The 17255-nt window shown below is 43.1% G+C and overlaps 1 protein-coding gene across 1 annotated transcript in view; it reads left to right on the forward strand.

The window, feature by feature from the left end:
- The window catches only part of TENM4 (teneurin transmembrane protein 4), a 749441-nt gene that overhangs the window by 521378 nt on the left and 210808 nt on the right, over positions 1-17255 (forward strand). The gene's annotated exons all lie outside the window — the stretch shown is intronic.

Consider the following 17255-nt stretch of genomic DNA (forward strand, 5'->3'; position numbering starts at 1 on the left):
TTAGATAGAAGGAACATTCAATTGTTTTTAGAATTTTAGAGATAGAACAACCCTTAGAATATGGAATATTATAGAAAACAGAATTTTAGATAGAAGGAACATTCTATTGTTTTTAGAATTTTAGAGATAGAACAACCCTTAGAATATGGAATATTATAGAAAACAGAATTTTAGATAGAAGGAACATTCAATTGTTTTTAGAATTTTAGAACTATGAAGATCTTTAGAATGTGGAATATTATAGAAAATGGAATTTTAGATAAAAGGAACATTAGATTTTTAGAATTTTAGAGCTATGAAGATCCTTAGAATATAGAATATTGGGGGCAGCTGGGTAGCTCCGTGGATTGAGAGCCAGGCCTAGAGATGAGAAGTCCTAGGTTCAAATGTGACCCCAGACACTTCTAGCTGTATGATCCTCGGCAAGTCAATTAACCCCCATTGCCTAGCCCTTACCATTGATTCCAAGATGGAAGGTAAGGGTTTAAAAAAATATATTGAATATTATAAAATGGAATTTTAGAACTAGAAGAGACCATAAAAAGGTAGAATAAAGAACTTAGAATGTTAAAGTCATAAAGGACCTAAGAACGGAGAAAATATTAGGACCTAGAGCAATGTTTGAACTGTAGAGATGAAAGGGGTTTTTAGACATTTTTTAGGCCAACCCCCACCCACACACCCCATATTTCCCAGACTAGAACACTGAGGTTCATGAAGGTTGTGACTTACCAAAGAGGGCAAAGCAAGGAATAAAACCCAGATTCCCTGACTTCCTGGCCAGTGTTCCTTCCATCACTCTTCCTGTTATATTTCAAGTAACAGACACGTGGGCTCTCCTTAGAGCGGGGCTCAGGAATTCGGTCCTTAGTAGAGTCACTCTAATTGGAAAGTAATATGGCCCCAAATTAAGTGTATTAGCATAGGTTATACATGGGTTATACAAGCGTTAGCTTTGCCCAGGAGCTCCTGGGGTGAAGTGCTTTTTAAAGGCTTTCCATCAGAGCGGGGGTGAGGGCATCTAACACTCATGCACCCGACTCCTCTTTGCTGATTGGGTTGAAAGGTTTCTGGGCCCTCTTAAATGAGTTAAAAGGTAGTGTGGTTGAAAGGTTAATTAGCTTTGTACCTTCTGTGAGTCAGAAGCACGCTTCGTGGCAGGGCCTGACATTCCAATAACACACAAAGAAGTTTCATCACGTGGGAAGATCACTTTGGTTTTTTCTTAGTGATTAACATGATCTTAATTTCTCTGCTTGGCTCTGCCCCTTCCCCCAGTCCTAGGCTTTGCATCTGTCCTGGGGGATGTCGGGGGGACAGGAAGGTTCAACACACACTGACCAATGGGATGGTACATGAAAATCATCTAGTCCAGGGATTCTTTACCCGGATTTGCATATAGATTTCAAGAGAATGTTGGAATTCTGTAGCCTAGAAATTCAGTGTCTGTGCCTCAGTTTACTTTCCTCTAAAGGGGTGACTTGACTTTTGAACTGTGTGAGCCTGGTCAACTTGCCTAAACCTCCATTTATTCACCTGGAAATTTGGAATATAAAGACAGAGTTATGGTGAGGAGCTTCCTCTGGGGGATAGATCAAAGCTTCAGGGCCCTTTGAGGTCACATAGCGCGATTCCCTCCTTTTCTAGACAAGGAAGCTAGGATCCAGAGACTTTCAGTGACTTCCCTGGAATCACAAAGGTACTAAGTGAAAGAATGGAGATTCAAACCGGAGTCCTCTGGCGGCTGGACGTAGGCATTTCTCTCTTTGATGAGGGAGATAACAGACATAAAGCATTTTGCAAACCTTGACCCTTGCTGGAAGCTCCTTTCCATCCTTGGCATTCCGAGGGCTAAGATCCCTTTCCGAGATGGCATCCCCTCTAAGCTATTCATAATAGCCCTGTGAGGTAAGTGGAGCCCGTGTCATTCAGTCGGCAAGTATTTCAAAGACTATCTGCTAGGGACAGAGCGCCACGGTCAGAACAGCAGAAAAGGCAGCCCTCAGCATCCTTCCCCGGCCCTGGGGAGCCGAGGATGCTGAGACACCAATGACGACAGACAATCTGGTGTGATGAACACATTAGAGAAATGCCAGGCGGGATGCTTCGGAGGATCTCTGGAGGACCACAGGCCAGCGTTTTTGTTCTCATTTTCCAAATTTCGAAAGGGAGAACAAATGGAGTGAGAAAATTTGGCCAGAAAAGCTAAGTGATCCATCAGGATTCAAACGGAAATCTGGAGCATCCAAGGCCAACACATGTTCCGTCTCTGCTGATCTGCTAGGAAGGATGCTCTGCTCACCCTCCTTGTCCCTTGGTCCTGAGCGTCTTCCTCCAGCCTGCGCTCCTCATCTCCCTCCTGGGGTTGTTTTCTGGAGATGGCGACCCAAAACGGACACGCACAGCCCCTGAAGGCTCACCCAGCGCATCAATCCATCAGAAGCTTTTGTTGTTGATTTGTAATTTGTTGTTATCGTTATTATTAATATACATTATTTATTATTAGGTGCCAGACATACTCAGGCTCAGTATTTGAGTCTCGCAGTAGCCCTGTGAGTTAGGTACGACAGGGAACTTTTCATCATGATTTTATACAACGAAGACAGCGGCGAACCTTACTCTGTATTAGATGCTGAGGATAGAAATGAAAACATAAATAAGTAAATTAAGATATAAGGTTTCGGACTATGGTAGAGCTTTCAGTCTAACAGGGAATAGAGTCCTGAGAACTTACCATGCTCCTGAATCTTTGTGTTACTATGTTAGAATACAAGCAGCATAAGACTCAGGATCTGTTCTCAAGCAAGACAAGGACAAATTTGGAACAGTCAGAGAACTCATTAAATTAATTAATTAAATTAAAAAATAAAGGAATCTTTAAAGGAGGGGACATGATCATGTCACTTCATGAGACAATCTCTGAGTCACTTGTGGAGTATATCTTTTTTGTTTTTAAATAACCCTTACCATCCGTCTTAGAATCAATACTGGATATTTATTGGTTCCAAAGCAGAAGAGCAGTAAGGGCTAGGCAATGGGGGTTAAGTGACTTGCCCAGGGTCATACTGTTAGGGAGTGTCTGAGGTCAGATTTGAACCCAGGATCTCCCATCTCATCCATTGAACCCTTTAGCTACCCCTGAAGTACCTTTATCCATCTAATTGCAAAGTTCATTCAGATTTTACTTGTTCTAAGAATACAGGGATGATGCTATAACAACGGCAAACACTCTAGGAGCTGGCCATGAAACATGAAATCCTGCTGAAGATCACATATGTAGTCATGGCGATATCTCACCTTTATGTAGCATTTTAAGGTCTCCAGCATACATTCCTCACAATGGCCCTGCAAAGCATATCATCCAAGAATTCTAATTTCCCCATTTTATAGAGGAGGAAACTGAAACTACTTAGAGTTCTTGGAGCTGAGAGAGACTTGAGAAATCTAGTCCAGGGATTCTTAACCAGGATTTGTATATAGATTTCAAGAAAATCCATGAATTTGATGGGAAAAATAATTACATCTTATTTAAATATAATTGGTTTCTTATGTCAACCTACATATTTTATTTTATTCATTTAAAACATAATTCTGAGAAGGGGCTCACTTGACTAAAAGAAGCCCATGAAGGCAGCTGGGTGGCTCAGAACGAATCAGGCCTAGAGATGGGTAGTCCTGGGTTCAAATCTGGACACAGACACTTCCTAGCTGTGTGACCCTGGGCAAATCACTTCACCTCTACTGCCTAGCCCTTACTGCTCTTCTCCTTTGGAACCAATACACAGTATTGATTCTAAGATAGAAGGTAACAATTAAAAAAAATTTTTTTAAGAAAAATTAAAATAAAAGTCCATGACACAAAATAGGTGGAAAATGTTCTCTATTTCACAAATGAAAAAACCAGATCCAGTTAAGTTAATCAATTTTTTTAAAGTGTCTTATATTTTATTGTATCCCCCACAGTTCTTGGCAAAGTGTTGGACACAATAATTATTCAGGGTCTACTTTTTTTCAGTTAATCAAATTTTTAAGATAACAATGGGTAGTAAGGAATGGAGCTAAGATTTTTTAAAATTCAACATTTTTAAATTTTAATAATAATGATTTAATAATAAAATTTTAGAATTAAAATTTTTTTTCATTACTTACTTTCTGCTTTACAAAATGTCAGTTCCAAGGCAGAAAGTCTATGCAATGGGACTTAAATGACTTTCCCAGGGTCCCACAGCTGGGACATTTCTGAGTTCAGATTTGAGCCCAGGACCTGCTGTCTCCATGCCTGGCATCTCTATCCACTGAGCCACAAGGTTACCCCTTTGAACAGAGATTTTAACATGACTCCAGTGATGGCAGCTCTTTCCACCAGTCCACATTGTCACATTTCTAGCAGACGTTCAAACCAGGATTCTGACCGCCTTTTGCAGCTTCTCGGGGTCGTTCTTGATGGAAAAGTTACAGCAGATCTCCCATTTTAGCACCCGATTCAGTCATTAAAAGATGCAGCAGAGGAAAAATGCGACCCCATCTCTGCTTTCCCTCCTCATGAATTTTAGAAACAATTTCCATTTGCATCCGTTCTCTTCAAGTTGGAAGCTCTTGGCTGTGGGGCTCGTGCCTCCGCTGGGTCAAGTTCAGGGCATCTGTACAAGTGGAAGTGATTTGATGGGAAAATTATGCAGATCTCTCTCCCATTCGGGAGCAGTGACTCCTTCCCCTCCCAAACGTTGTTAATGAACAGGATTGTGAAAATAAGTCCAGACGAATTAAAGCATTGTTGTAATAGACCATGGACTTCTTAAGTGCTCGTGGGGCAATTAGCGTCTGCTCTGAAGAAGGGGGAAGATGCTTTTTTCTTTCCTTATACACTGCAGTATTCATTTAACCAGGACGCTTATCCTCACTGCTTTCCTGTCACCTTGACCCCCACAGTCAATGTCACAGCCCTCTTAGTTGTTGCCCCAGTGTGGTATAATGGATAGTCTAAACTTGCAGTCCACCTGGGTTTGGATCCAGCCTCAGTTAACGACTGTGTGTGATCCTGGGCGATGGGGAGACCACAGAAGTGGAGCTTTAGAGTCAGAAGGAAAGGACCGTCAGGATTCTGAAACCCAAACGTCCCCTTTACAGATGAAGAAACTGAGACCCAGAGAAATTGACAGGTTCAGAATCACACAGGGAGTAAGTGAAAGAGTCAGGATTCAAGCCCAGTTCTTCTGACTCCTAATCCCATGCTCTTTCCACCAAGCTAGCTATCTTCAAGGAGAGAATGTATAGGAAGTATTTTGCAAATTATACTATATACATTTTGTTATTATTCACCCGTTGCAGTCACGTCTCATTCTTCATTATCCTATTTGGGGTTTTCTTGGCCAAGATACTGGAGTGGTGTGTCATTTCCTTCTCCAGCTCGTTTTACAGATGAGGAAACTGAGGCAAATAGGGTTAAATAGGAATTGTTAATAATGTTCAGAACTTGATTTTTGAGGTTTAAAAAGGAGATGAAGAAACTAAGGCAAATAAGGTTAAGTAGGAGTTGTTAATAATGTTCAAAACTTAGATTTTGGGGGAGCAGCTGGGTAGCTGAGTGGATTGAGAGCCAGACCTAGAGACAGGAGGTCCTAGGTTCAAATCTGACCTCTGACACTTCCCAGCTGTGTGACCCTGGGCAAGTCACTTGACCCCCATTGCCTAGCCCTTACCGCTCTTCTGCCTTGGAGCCAATACAAAGTATTGACTCCCAAGATGGAAGGTAAGGGTTTAAAAAAAAAACAACTTGGATTTTTGAGGTTTAAAAGGGGATGAGGGAAACTGAATCAAATAAGATGAAGTAGGAGTTGTTAATAATACTCAAAACTTAGATTGTCAGGGTTGAAAGGGGCCTAAGAGCTCATTGTAAGATAGCCTTGACAAGTCAAACAATCCCTCAGGGAACTGAATATCTCCTAAGGAAATCTGTTCTATTTGGGGATCCGGCTAGGTGGTGGAAAGCTCTTTCTTCTGTCTGCCTGGAATGTTTCACTGTGACTCTTTCCCATTGGACCTAATGTATTGCTCTGATCATGTCACTTGCCTTTTTCAAAATCCTTTTATGGTTTGTGGTGGCCCACAAAGTCACTTCCAAGTTCTTTAATTTGACATTCAAGGCTCTCATCCATCCAATATCACTCACCTTCACAGCCATATTTAAAATATTCTAGGTGTCCTTCTTTCACAGAGTTCAGCTCCCAGAATTCAGCTAGATTTCAGCTTCTCTTCCTTTCTGACAATTCTCAGACTGGCAATTTGTATAGACCATTCCTATGAACCTATCACTTTGCTCTCTTATATGAATAGTCCTTGAAATAATTATCTGTGTCCCTCACATTCTAGAGAGAGTCTCGTACATAACTGAGTGTTTGCTGAAAGGGTTTTGAGCTACAGGGGCTTCTGCCTGTCTGTGTAACAGGCACATCAGCAAAGGAGTGAAAAGCATCTATTAAACATTGACTTTGTGCCAGGCACAGTGCTAAACTTTGAAGCAGAAAAAGCAAGACGGTTTCTGCCTGCAAGAAGCTTATATTCCAATAGCAGAAGACAGTGTCTAAATGACCATCGTGGGCAGGGAGGGGTTTTTGGGTCAAAGAAAGCACAGGAGTGGTAAGTGGAGTCATAGAGCGGGAATTGATCTGATCTTGTCCCCAGAGCTAGAGACGGACAGTCAGGGGGGCTTGGGGGCTGCATCTAAGATGAAGATGGTCCCATGATCTCGATAGATCTTCTTGAATGTCTGGTCAAGTGACTATCATGGACTTTTTTTTTTATCCCCATTTTACAGATGAACAGACTAATGCACAGAGAGTTTATACAACATCCCCAACTAGTTAGTGTCAAAAAGAAATTTTCCATATGGTTTAGGTAGTAAATTGGCCAGATGTGTTTAGCCTCCCTCTTTTGAGTGTTTCCAGAGGATTCCTCAAGGCCCTTCTGTATACCCTGAAGTTACATTAATTACAGTCTCAATGTGAGGGTGAGAACACTAGGCCTTTTTCTCCTTGTGTTGTTTTTCTTTCCTCGAAAGCAGGAAAATTCATCTGGCTCCCAGATCAGAAGCGAACGTGTCAAGTCTGTGGTTTTAAAAAAAGCCTCAGAGTTCCTAACTGATTGAAGTTAAATTTCTTGAGTTAAATTTCTGCAGGGAATCAGTGGTCACCAGACAGCCCAGTCCACCTGCTTTAAACAGTCTTCTGCCAACATGGTAGGATCATGGTTTGGAAAATATTTACAGAGGAGATCCTGCTAAGGCGCCCCACATTTTAAGAAAAGGAGTTTTTATCTTTTGGCAAAGAAACACAGCAAAGACCAGCGAGAATGTGACCCTACGATGGGGAAATCCTGTACTTGGGAAAGTCATAACTTATATTCCCATAACTCAGATACCGTTATCCATATTTTACTTAGGAAGTTTGGATTTAGAGTTGCAAGGAGCCCTAGAAGTCATCATTTTAAAGCCCCTCTTTTTGCAGGTAGGGAAATTGAGGCCCATAAAGGAGAAATGACTTGATTAAGGTCACAAATAACAATCTTGAGATTCCCGCACAAGATTTTTTGCCACATTAGGGCCAGTTAGAATAACTAAGGGAGTGTTTAAACTTGAGAAGTGAAGACTTGGGCCAGGAGGAGGGAAGGGGCAGACAAGGAAAAGGAGAAGACAGACACCTACAGGTATTTGAAGATCTGTCACCAAGGAATGAAATTAGACTTACTCTACTTAACCCCAGATGCAGAATTGAAGCAATGGGTAGAAGTGTCATGAAAAGACGCTTTGATTTAGAGTCAAAAGATCTGGGTTTGAATCCCAGCAGTGCTGCTTGCCACCTGTGTGACCTCGGGCAAATTATTTGACTTCTCTGGGCTCCTCATCAGTAAAATGAAAGCATTAAAACACAATAAAAATTTAAGTTGTTAATTATTGTTAATAATTATAGCAAGAAATTTATAATTATTTGTCATTGAGTTGTTTCAGGCTTCTTCCACTCTTCGTGACCCCATTTGGGGTTTTCTTGCCAGAGATGCTAGAGGGGTTTGACATTTCCTTCTCCAGCTCATTTGACCGATGAGGAAAATGAGAGAAACAGGGTAAAGTGACTCTCAGGGTCACATAGCTAGTAAGTGTCTGAGGGCAGATTTTAATTCCTAGAGATGAGTCTTCCTGATTCAAAGCCCAGTGGAGCCACCTACCATCTAACAAAAGTCAGAAGGAAGATGTTTGCTTGGAAATTTTAAGATCTGGCTGAAAGGGGCTTTAAACTGAAGCTAGCAGAAGAGGAGACAAAATTGCTTATATGTTTTCACCAAGAGAGATTCCAAAAAGAGTAGGCAGATAGATGAGGAGAGAAGGGAGGGGAAGAGAGAGAGAGACAGACAGACAGACAGAGGGAAAGGGGGGGGAGGAAGAGAGATGGAGGAAGAGAGAAATGCATAGATATAGATTGGCACATTTACTAAATGATCATTATGTTATAGGTGCTGTGTGTAGCGTATGGGATACAAATAAAATAAAATAATCAAGACATCCTCTATTCTCCAAGAACTTACATTCTAATAAGGAAAGGGGATGCCTAAATGGGGACTGGAAATGGTGGGGAAGATGGATGAGGATACCCTAGGTGGGACAAGACAGGAGATTCTTCTGTTGTCTTTCTGTCCTTGAAAGCAGAAAAATTCATCTGGCTCCCAGATTAGAAGCATTCTATAGAGGAAGAGGAAGAAAATCAGTCCAGACAAGAGTAAAGTAAGCCTGCCTGGGGCCTCTGAAGGAAGGATGGTCCAGGGTAGGCAATCCGATCAGGAGAGAGGACTCCCAGATGGAGCTCCCTGTGTCCAGAAGATGGAGAACTCTAGACATGGTGTCAAACAGAGCATAAGAGTATCAGTGGAGTGGCCTAGAAATCACCAGAAATAGTGTGCTGGAAATAGGATCTAAGAAGGGGGCCCAGAATAAAACCAGTGACCTCTGTGATCTATATATAAATGCCCCAAGTCATTTCCTTCCCTGGTCCTCAGAGAAGGTTTTCTGTGAAATGAGGTGGCTGAAGTAGGGGAATTCTATGGTACCTTCCAGTTCTATCATTCTGTGTTGTCTGTCCTAACATTCTACACTGTAAGGACTCTCTTCTACATTGGAAGTACATTTAAGGGCCTTCCCACACAGCCTGTGATTCTCTGATCCCAGGTTTTCCCTCCCCACATCAAATCGTTGATCTTCTCTGAAAAGGCAGCCAAAAAGGCCCATCTGTTCGTGAAAACCAAGACCCCAACAGGGTTTGATCTTTTCTATTAGCACCCCATAAATGTAAAGGCTACTCCTGATCAGGCCTCCACCATTAAAGCCTGGCATGGGGGAGGGAACCCCAGCTTGTAAAGTTCTAATGTAGAGGCAGATGTCCTACAGGCAGTTTAATGGCCAGCTCCAGGAGGAGTGCTCTGTGTTAAAAGGGAAGCTTAAAGAAATATTTAGATGGAAGATTCCTCTGTCTCCACAGGTTGTGTAACCAAACCATGTGTGAGAATGTGCCTGAAGGGTTGAGTTTTGTTCTGGGATTTGACAGGAATACCACAGAGGGGCTCAGAACAAAAACATTGCCAGAGGTAGAAGAAGTCCCTGAGCTTCCTTACAAAGGCAACAGATGCCAACTGTGCGCCATCTTCTGGGCCTTCCAACCTCTGGACTTGGTTTGGTTGCACTGTAGTCAGTGAGGTGAGCAGAGGGCCAGGCTCTTGACAAGACAGGCAGTCACAGAAGTCTCATACATTCAGTAGAAATCTGGTGTTTCCTGTGGGCCCACAGAGCTGGGCTAAGACACGACCCTCCATGCTCTTCTGGACCTTGTAGTCTAATAAAAGGGTAACAGCTGACATCTATAATGCTTAGGCCAGGGGTCCCTAACTACAGCCCGCAGGCCACATGTTCCACCCCACCTGGAGGCCATTTATCCGGCCCCCACCGCACTTCCTGAAGGGGCACCTCTTTCATCGGTGGTCAATGAGAGGAGCTCTGTATGTGGCGGCACCACAAAGCATGGCATTGCTCACGTACAGTACTACTTCCGGTGACATAATCTTTTGTGTGGCACCTTGTTCTGAGAGTAACTGAATGAGAACGAGGCGCCTCGCAAAGGATTGTGTGGCTGCACGATGGAAGATGTCAGCATGGTGAGCAGTGATCTGGGGGAGGGGATTCTGCAGTGTGTATACTGCTGCCCGGTATAGTGGTGGCAGTGATGGGCCTGTGCAAGGTGTGACAGGCCCATCACAGCCAGCGCTGCAGTACAGCCCTCCAGTGGTCTGAGGGACAGTGACCTGGCCCCCTGTGTAAAAAGTTTGGGGACCCCTGGCTGAGGCCTTTGCAAAGCCCATCCTCCCAACAACCTGTGGCATCGATGATAAGAGTATTGATTTCGTCATTTTAAAGATGGGAAGACCGAGGCTCAGAGAACGTTAAATGCAATGCCATCCAACTCCCTCTGGGGGAAGGTCAGAGCCAGGACTTGAAATCCTGGCATCTCCTGACTCCATATCAGCAGCTTTTTCCAGAGGCTTCAGTTTAGAGGACATCGATTGAGGGTTCCCCACTTGGCCTGACTCCTTCTTTGCAGCACCCTTGATTCTAGTGTATTCTTAGTTCAGGGTTTTTGCCTGTTTTCTTCCTCAGTGAGGAGCTTCTTGCCGAACTTGAATTCCATTCAAGGGCTCCGTAGACATGTCCAAGGTCCTACTATGTCCAACGGGGAGTCATGAAGCATTTATTTATTTATTTAAGCATCACTTAACAGGGTGCTAAGCACGGGGGAGTACAAAGAAAGGCAAAAAACAGTCCTTATTCCCAAGGAGTTCCCAGTCTAATGGGGGAACCAACCTGCAAACAAGAAAAAAACAGTAAAAAGAGGAGATAATCTGCATGGGGAAGGTAATCATAGAGTTTAAAGGGGTGCAAAAAGGGCTTCTTGCAGAAGGTGGGGTTTTTGCTGAGTCGTGAATAAAAGTAGGGAAACCAGGAGATAGAGATGAAGAAGGAGAGCATTCTAGGGATGGGGACAGCCAGGAAAAACATCTGGAATCTAGAAATTCTACCTAATAAGACACTGCGCAACGGGGGATGCAAAGACAAAGATAGTTGCTGCCCTCAAAGGGTTTACATGTTGTTGGGCCAACAGTCAGAAAGAAATGAGTACAAATCTAGCCTCAGACTCTTACTAGTTATATGACCTTGGACAAGTCACTTGAACCTGTTTGCCTCAGTTTCCTCATCTGTAAAATGAGCCAGAGAAGGCAATGGCAAACCAGTTCAGTTATCTTAACCAAGAAAACTCCAAATGGGCTCAAGAAGAGTCAGACATGACTGAAAGAACTCAAAAACAGCAATAAGGATGCAGCAGATCTTAATCTTAGCTCAGAGAGACCAGATAATCCAAGGGGAAAACACAAATATCTCCCTCAGTCTCTCCTCCTCGTCTTCCTCCTAGTTAAAACACCTTTTTATTTTTAACTACATACAGATAGGAAGGCTCTCGGACCCTCAGATGCTCCACTCAGTTTTTTTGTTAATAAAAGGAGTATAAGTGGTATCAGTACCTAGGTCTATTGATGCCAAATCTAATGCTCTTTCCATTAGACCACACTGCCTCTATGCATTGTTTCTCACAGTAATAACAGTAATATCATTTATATAGCACTGGAAGGTTTCCGTAGCACTTTGACAAATATTGACTCTCAACCACAACCCTGGGGGCTAAGTGCTATTATTATCCTCATTTTACCAATGAAGAAACTGAGACAAACATAGGTTAAGTGTAAAAAATGGAGACCTGAACCCAGGACTCCAGTCCCCAGAAGTCCTTGCTCACTTCCCAGAATGCTTTGTAATCGCACTGAATTCTCACGTGGACGAGATCACAAATTATTATTTAAAGGAGTTCTCCACCTACTGAGGGTCTTTCCTACTTCCGCTTCCCAGCAGATACGTCTCTCATGATGTAAGTGAAATTAAATGGGCCTCTCTGGGCCTAGACACATGCTTTCTTATTCTCTATTTTCTTTAATCCTTAACCTTTAATAAACCTCATAAAATATACTACTCCTTGACAGAGAGAAACTAATTTTAACTGTTACATAAGTGACTTGCCTAGGGCCCCTTGTCCCTGGCTGAGCTCCAATTTGGCCTGGGCTTCCTGATTCCGGGTCCAGTGTTCTGCTCTGTCCACTGATCCACCTCGCTGCCTTGAAAACAGCCAGTGGGAGAAGCAAATGAAGATGTTTCTAGATTGGGTGACTTGATGAAAAGTGGCCCCATGAAGCACCTCTTGAGCAGTTACAAGGGAGTGCCAGATGCCCTGCTTGGAGGTTCTCGCTTCGTTTAACAGAAGTGCTACTTGCTGATGGCTTTCACGCCATCAACTACCATCCAAAGAATGCCCTGAACTGGACGGATGAATGGCTGTCAGCCCTTTCCTCCATCTTCTTCCCCAGAACTTGTAGATAATAGCACTAACTGCCCCTGGGCCAACAGGAAGAGTGCCATAAAGAGGAGAAGAGAGGAAAGAAAGGGGGGAAGAGGGGAGGAGAGGAGACAGAGGAGGAAGAAGGGAGGAAAAGGATCTGGACTAAAGAGTGGGAGGGAGGCCCCATCCGTGCCTGCTCTTTGTCCTTGTCTAAGGGGAGTCCCAAGGGCTTTGACATGCATGTGAAAGGAGGGAGGCTATTTTCAGCCTTGGGGAACCTTCCTTGGGCCAGGAAATGCATCAACACTTTCCTTTGGGTCAGATCTGAGAAGTCACCCCCTGGTTGAAATGTCTGTCCTGTTCCTAGCGGTGAAGCTCTGTTCATTGGAGTGAGACAAGCAAGCCTAAGCTGACTTGTTGCAAGCCTTGGATAAGCCTCAAAAAATACATGAGCTTGTGCCTGTGACCCGGAACAGCTGCTGAGAGGAGGCACATCTGCCTTCCCAAGGAACAATCCATGGAAGGCGCAAGTCCTAGATCCAGTGGGACAATCGAAGGCCCTTTGGAAAATCCCCCAGCCCTCTAGAATGGGAATTCCTCTTTCATTTTTGCCTCTACAACCCCACTGCCTAGCTCGCTCGGGGCCTTACATGTGGTTGGAGGGGAAGATGGGTCCCCTGATGTCATTGCTCTAGAGAGAGACCTCCCAGACGAGGAAACTCCTCTTATGGATTCCAGTCAGCACCTCCTCTGCAAATTAAAGTCGTAGAACATTGCCCAGGGTACCAAGAGGTCAAGTGACTTGCCCAGGGTCACACAGCCAATATGGATCTGAGACTATTAAAGCTTAAAACTCCACTAAGAATTTCAGGATCCCTTATATGTAATTGATGCTTTAAAAAAAAGGATGGTTGCATTGAATTGAAAATGTTAGAACATAGAATGTGTTCATATTAAAGCAGAAAGTGGACTTGGGTATGAGATCTTAAAAGTGGAAAGAACTTTAGACTATAGAATATTAGAACATAAAAATGAAGGTGCTAGAACTGGGAACAAAGGGAAAGGGAAGAGAGCAAATAGGCATTTACATAGCACCTACTATATGCCAGGCACAGTGCCAAGCATTTTACATATATATGTAATATAAATGATAATATATATCATTTAATCCTCACTACAATCCTGCAAGAAAGGCACTATTATTGCCTCCATTTTATACTTGAAGAAACCGAGGCAGGCAGATACTACTACTACTCAAATACTAATATTTGACCCTAGATTTGAATTTGTCTTTTTCTTTCTTTTTAACTTTATTTTTTTAACTCTTACTTTCTTTTAGTATCAATTCTAAATATCAATTCTAAAGCTGAAGAGGCCATTGAGGTTAAGTGACTTACCTAAGGTCACACAGATAGAATATGTTCAAGGCCAGATTTGAACCCAGGCACTCTGACCACTGTGCTACCTAATTGCCCCTGAGTTCAAGTTTTCTTGACTCCAGACCCAATACTCTTTCTAGCTTCCTCATGAAGGGACTTTAGGCCAGGGGTTGACAAACCAGGGCCTAGCCAGATTCATTTGCTACCTACTTTTGTATAGCCAAGAAGTTAAAAAATGGTCTTTACATATTAAAATAAAATTTTATTATATTTAAAACTAAAAACCATTCTTAGCTCCTGGAGAAGATTTGACCCTGTGGCAATAATTTGCTGTCCCCTGCCTTAGATTATAGACTATTAGAAAATGGGACATAGAATGTTTAAAATAATAAAACATGGCATATTAGATCTGGGAGGGACTTTAGAAATTATTTAAGCAAACCCCTTTATTTTATAAATGAGCCCTAAATAAATGAGTTTCCCCCCCTTTCATTCAGTAGATTTTTTATTAAATCTCTACAGTATGCACAATAGTCTTCTAGGCACTAGGGATTGAAGGGGAGTAAAATATATACATACTCAAAAACTGAAGGTTTATTCTTTAAAGGAATTCATGGGGAGGATAAGATATACATACAAAGAATACATATATACAAGTAGCAGCGTGAGATTTCTGGATGTGTGGGAGAGAGAGAAAGATAGACAGAGAGAGAGAGAGAGAGAGGGAAGGAGGGAGGGAGAGACAGAGACGAAAAGAGAGGGGGGAGAGAAAGAGGGGGAGGAAAAGAGAGAGAGAGGGAAGGAGGGAGGGAGAGACAGAGAAAGAAAAAGAGGGAGAGGGAGAAAAAAAGAGAGGGAGAGGGAGAGAGGGAGAGAGAGAGAGAGAGCGAGAGAGAGAGAGAGAGAGAGAGAGAGAGAGAGAGAGAGAGAGGAAAAGAGGGAGAGAGAGAGGGAAGGAGGGAGGGAGAGACAGAGACGAAAAGAGAGGGGGGAGGAAAAGAGAGAGAGAGGGAAGGAGGGAGGGAGAGAGAAGAAGAGGGAGAGGGAGAAGAAAAGAGAGGGAGAGAGAGAGGAAAAGAGTGAGAGAGAGAGGGGGAAGGAGGGAGGGAGAGACAGAAACACAAAGAGAGGGAGAGGGAGAAGAAAAGAGAGGGGAGAGAGAGGAAAAGAGGGAGAGAGAGAGGGAAGGAGGGAGGGAGAGGGAGAAGAAAAGAGAGGGGAGAAAGAGAGAGAGAAGGAGGGAGGGAGAGACAGAGACACAAAGAGAGGAGAGAGAGAGAGAGAGAGAGAGAGAGAGAGAGAGAGAGAGGAAAAGAGTGAGAGAGAGGGGGAAGGAGGGAGGGAGAGACAGAAACACAAAGAGAGGGAGAGGGAGAAGAAAAGAGGGGAGAGAGAGGAAAAGAGGGAGAGAGAGGGAAGGAGGGAGGAAGAGGGAGAAGAAAAGAGAGGGGAGAGAGAGAGAGAGAGAGAGAGAGAGAGAGAGAGAGAGAGAGAGAGAGAGAGAGAGAGAGAGAGAGGAAAAGAGTGAGAGAGAGGGGGAAGGAGGGAGGGAGAGACAGAAACACAAAGAGAGGGAGAGGGAGAAGAAAAGAGAGAGAGAGAGAGAGAGAGAGAGAGAGAGAGAGAGAGAGAGAGAGAGAGAAGGAGGGAGGGAGAGACAGAGACACAAAGAGAGGAGAAGAGAGAGAGAGAGAGAGAGAGAGAGAGAGAGAGAGAGAGAGAGAGAGAGAGAGAGAGCGCTCTTCTAGCCAGAAGTCATAGAGCTAGTGATTAACATAGCCAGGACTAGAAGCCGGCTTCCCCAGTTCTCAGGCCAAGGTCCTTTCTATTTACCCCACTGTGCCTCCCTGTCAGTCAAGTCAGAAAGTCCAACCCCCTCATTTCCAGATGAGGAAACTGAAGCCTAGAGAAGTTGTGGCAGGTTGAGAATGAAAAGATTAGAAAGCCTCTTTTCCATTTTTCCAAGCCTTTGTTTTGGCTGCATGAGAGCCCAGGTCTTGGTAGGAACTTTGGAGATCATCTAAACCAAACATTTCATTTTACAGCTGAGGAAGCTGAGGAACAGGGATGTTGAGTGACTTGCCCAAGGTCACATAACTAGTATCTTAAATGAGCTAGGAACCCAAGGCCTTTTGGCTCCAAGTCCTGTGCCCTCTCCCACTGTTCTATGGTGCCTCTAACCAGATCCTCTTAATTTTTTTAAGTCTTTTGTTCAAAGCTTGGATAGAATATAGGCCCCTTCTTAGCAAAAAAAAAAATGAGTACTTTAAGCCTAGGGCAGGTTTACTTTTATTAAAGGGTCAAAAAGAATTTGGTTCAAGAAAATTAGAGGTGTCACAATTACCATGGAGACAACTCAATTTAAGCAAGATTTATTAACCCCTTTCTCTGTACAGGGTACCCTGCTAAATACTAAGATGCAAAAAAAAGTGATATCACCTAGGCCTTATCTACAAGGAATCTAAGAATTTCAGGAATATAACTCAAGCAAGAATAATTACAAAACAACATAGAATACAGATCCAGAAAAGATTAAAAATAAGACCAAATAAATAAATAAATAAATAAATAAAAACCCCAAAGAAAATTTAAAGAGAGAGAGAGGTCACTTTCAGCTTGGGATGGGGGCTGTCTGGAAAAGATATGGGAAGATTTCGGGGTCACCTGAAGCAAAGGTACTTTTCATTAAAGGAAGATGGGGAAGGCAACAGCAGATTTGTGGTGGGAGGGCTTTTTCAGAGTGGGGAATGACTTATGTGACTGTGAGTGGTTAGAAAAGGTAGAATGAGGCCAAGAATTGGCCAGTTAAGTGCAAAGAGAAGAGAGTAAAATAAGGTAGGAAAGCCCAGACGAAAAAAAGGAGTTTTAACAGGTTTGCTTCCAAGAGAAAAGAATAAAAAGAGGTTCCAGATCAGGGGCCAGCAAAATATAATTGGATTTGTGTATTCTTAGAAGACAGTGTGGGAGATGGTGTTATTGGTGAAAGCATGGTGAATCCGGAGATCTACCTTGAGGCCCAGATTTGCTTTTTCCTAAGCATGGGACCTTGGGGCTAATCTCAGAGCCTTGCTGAGTCTCAGTTTTCTCATCTGTAATCCTCACACTTCTCCCTCCTTCCCCACTTTAAAGGAAGGGGCAAGTTATCTCTTAGAACCTCTGGTTAAATGTGTTACAAACACTGCATGCAATCCCTTCATTTTATTATCAGCGATTCATCTCTGGATTGTTTCCATACAACCAATTTTTAATTAAATTTGACTTTCCTTACATCTGTTCAGAAGGGCTTTCCCCCTTGGAATTGGCCGATATAAAAGCTCAGCAAGCCCGGTGTGCCCATTTGGAAAAAAAGAGTCCGGTGTGAGGGAAATTGAGGAAAAAGAGGCAGAAATCAGCAGCCCCT

Source organism: Monodelphis domestica, chromosome 4 (genome assembly GCF_027887165.1).
Source record: "Monodelphis domestica isolate mMonDom1 chromosome 4, mMonDom1.pri, whole genome shotgun sequence".
Taxonomy (NCBI): Eukaryota; Metazoa; Chordata; class Mammalia; order Didelphimorphia; family Didelphidae; genus Monodelphis; species Monodelphis domestica.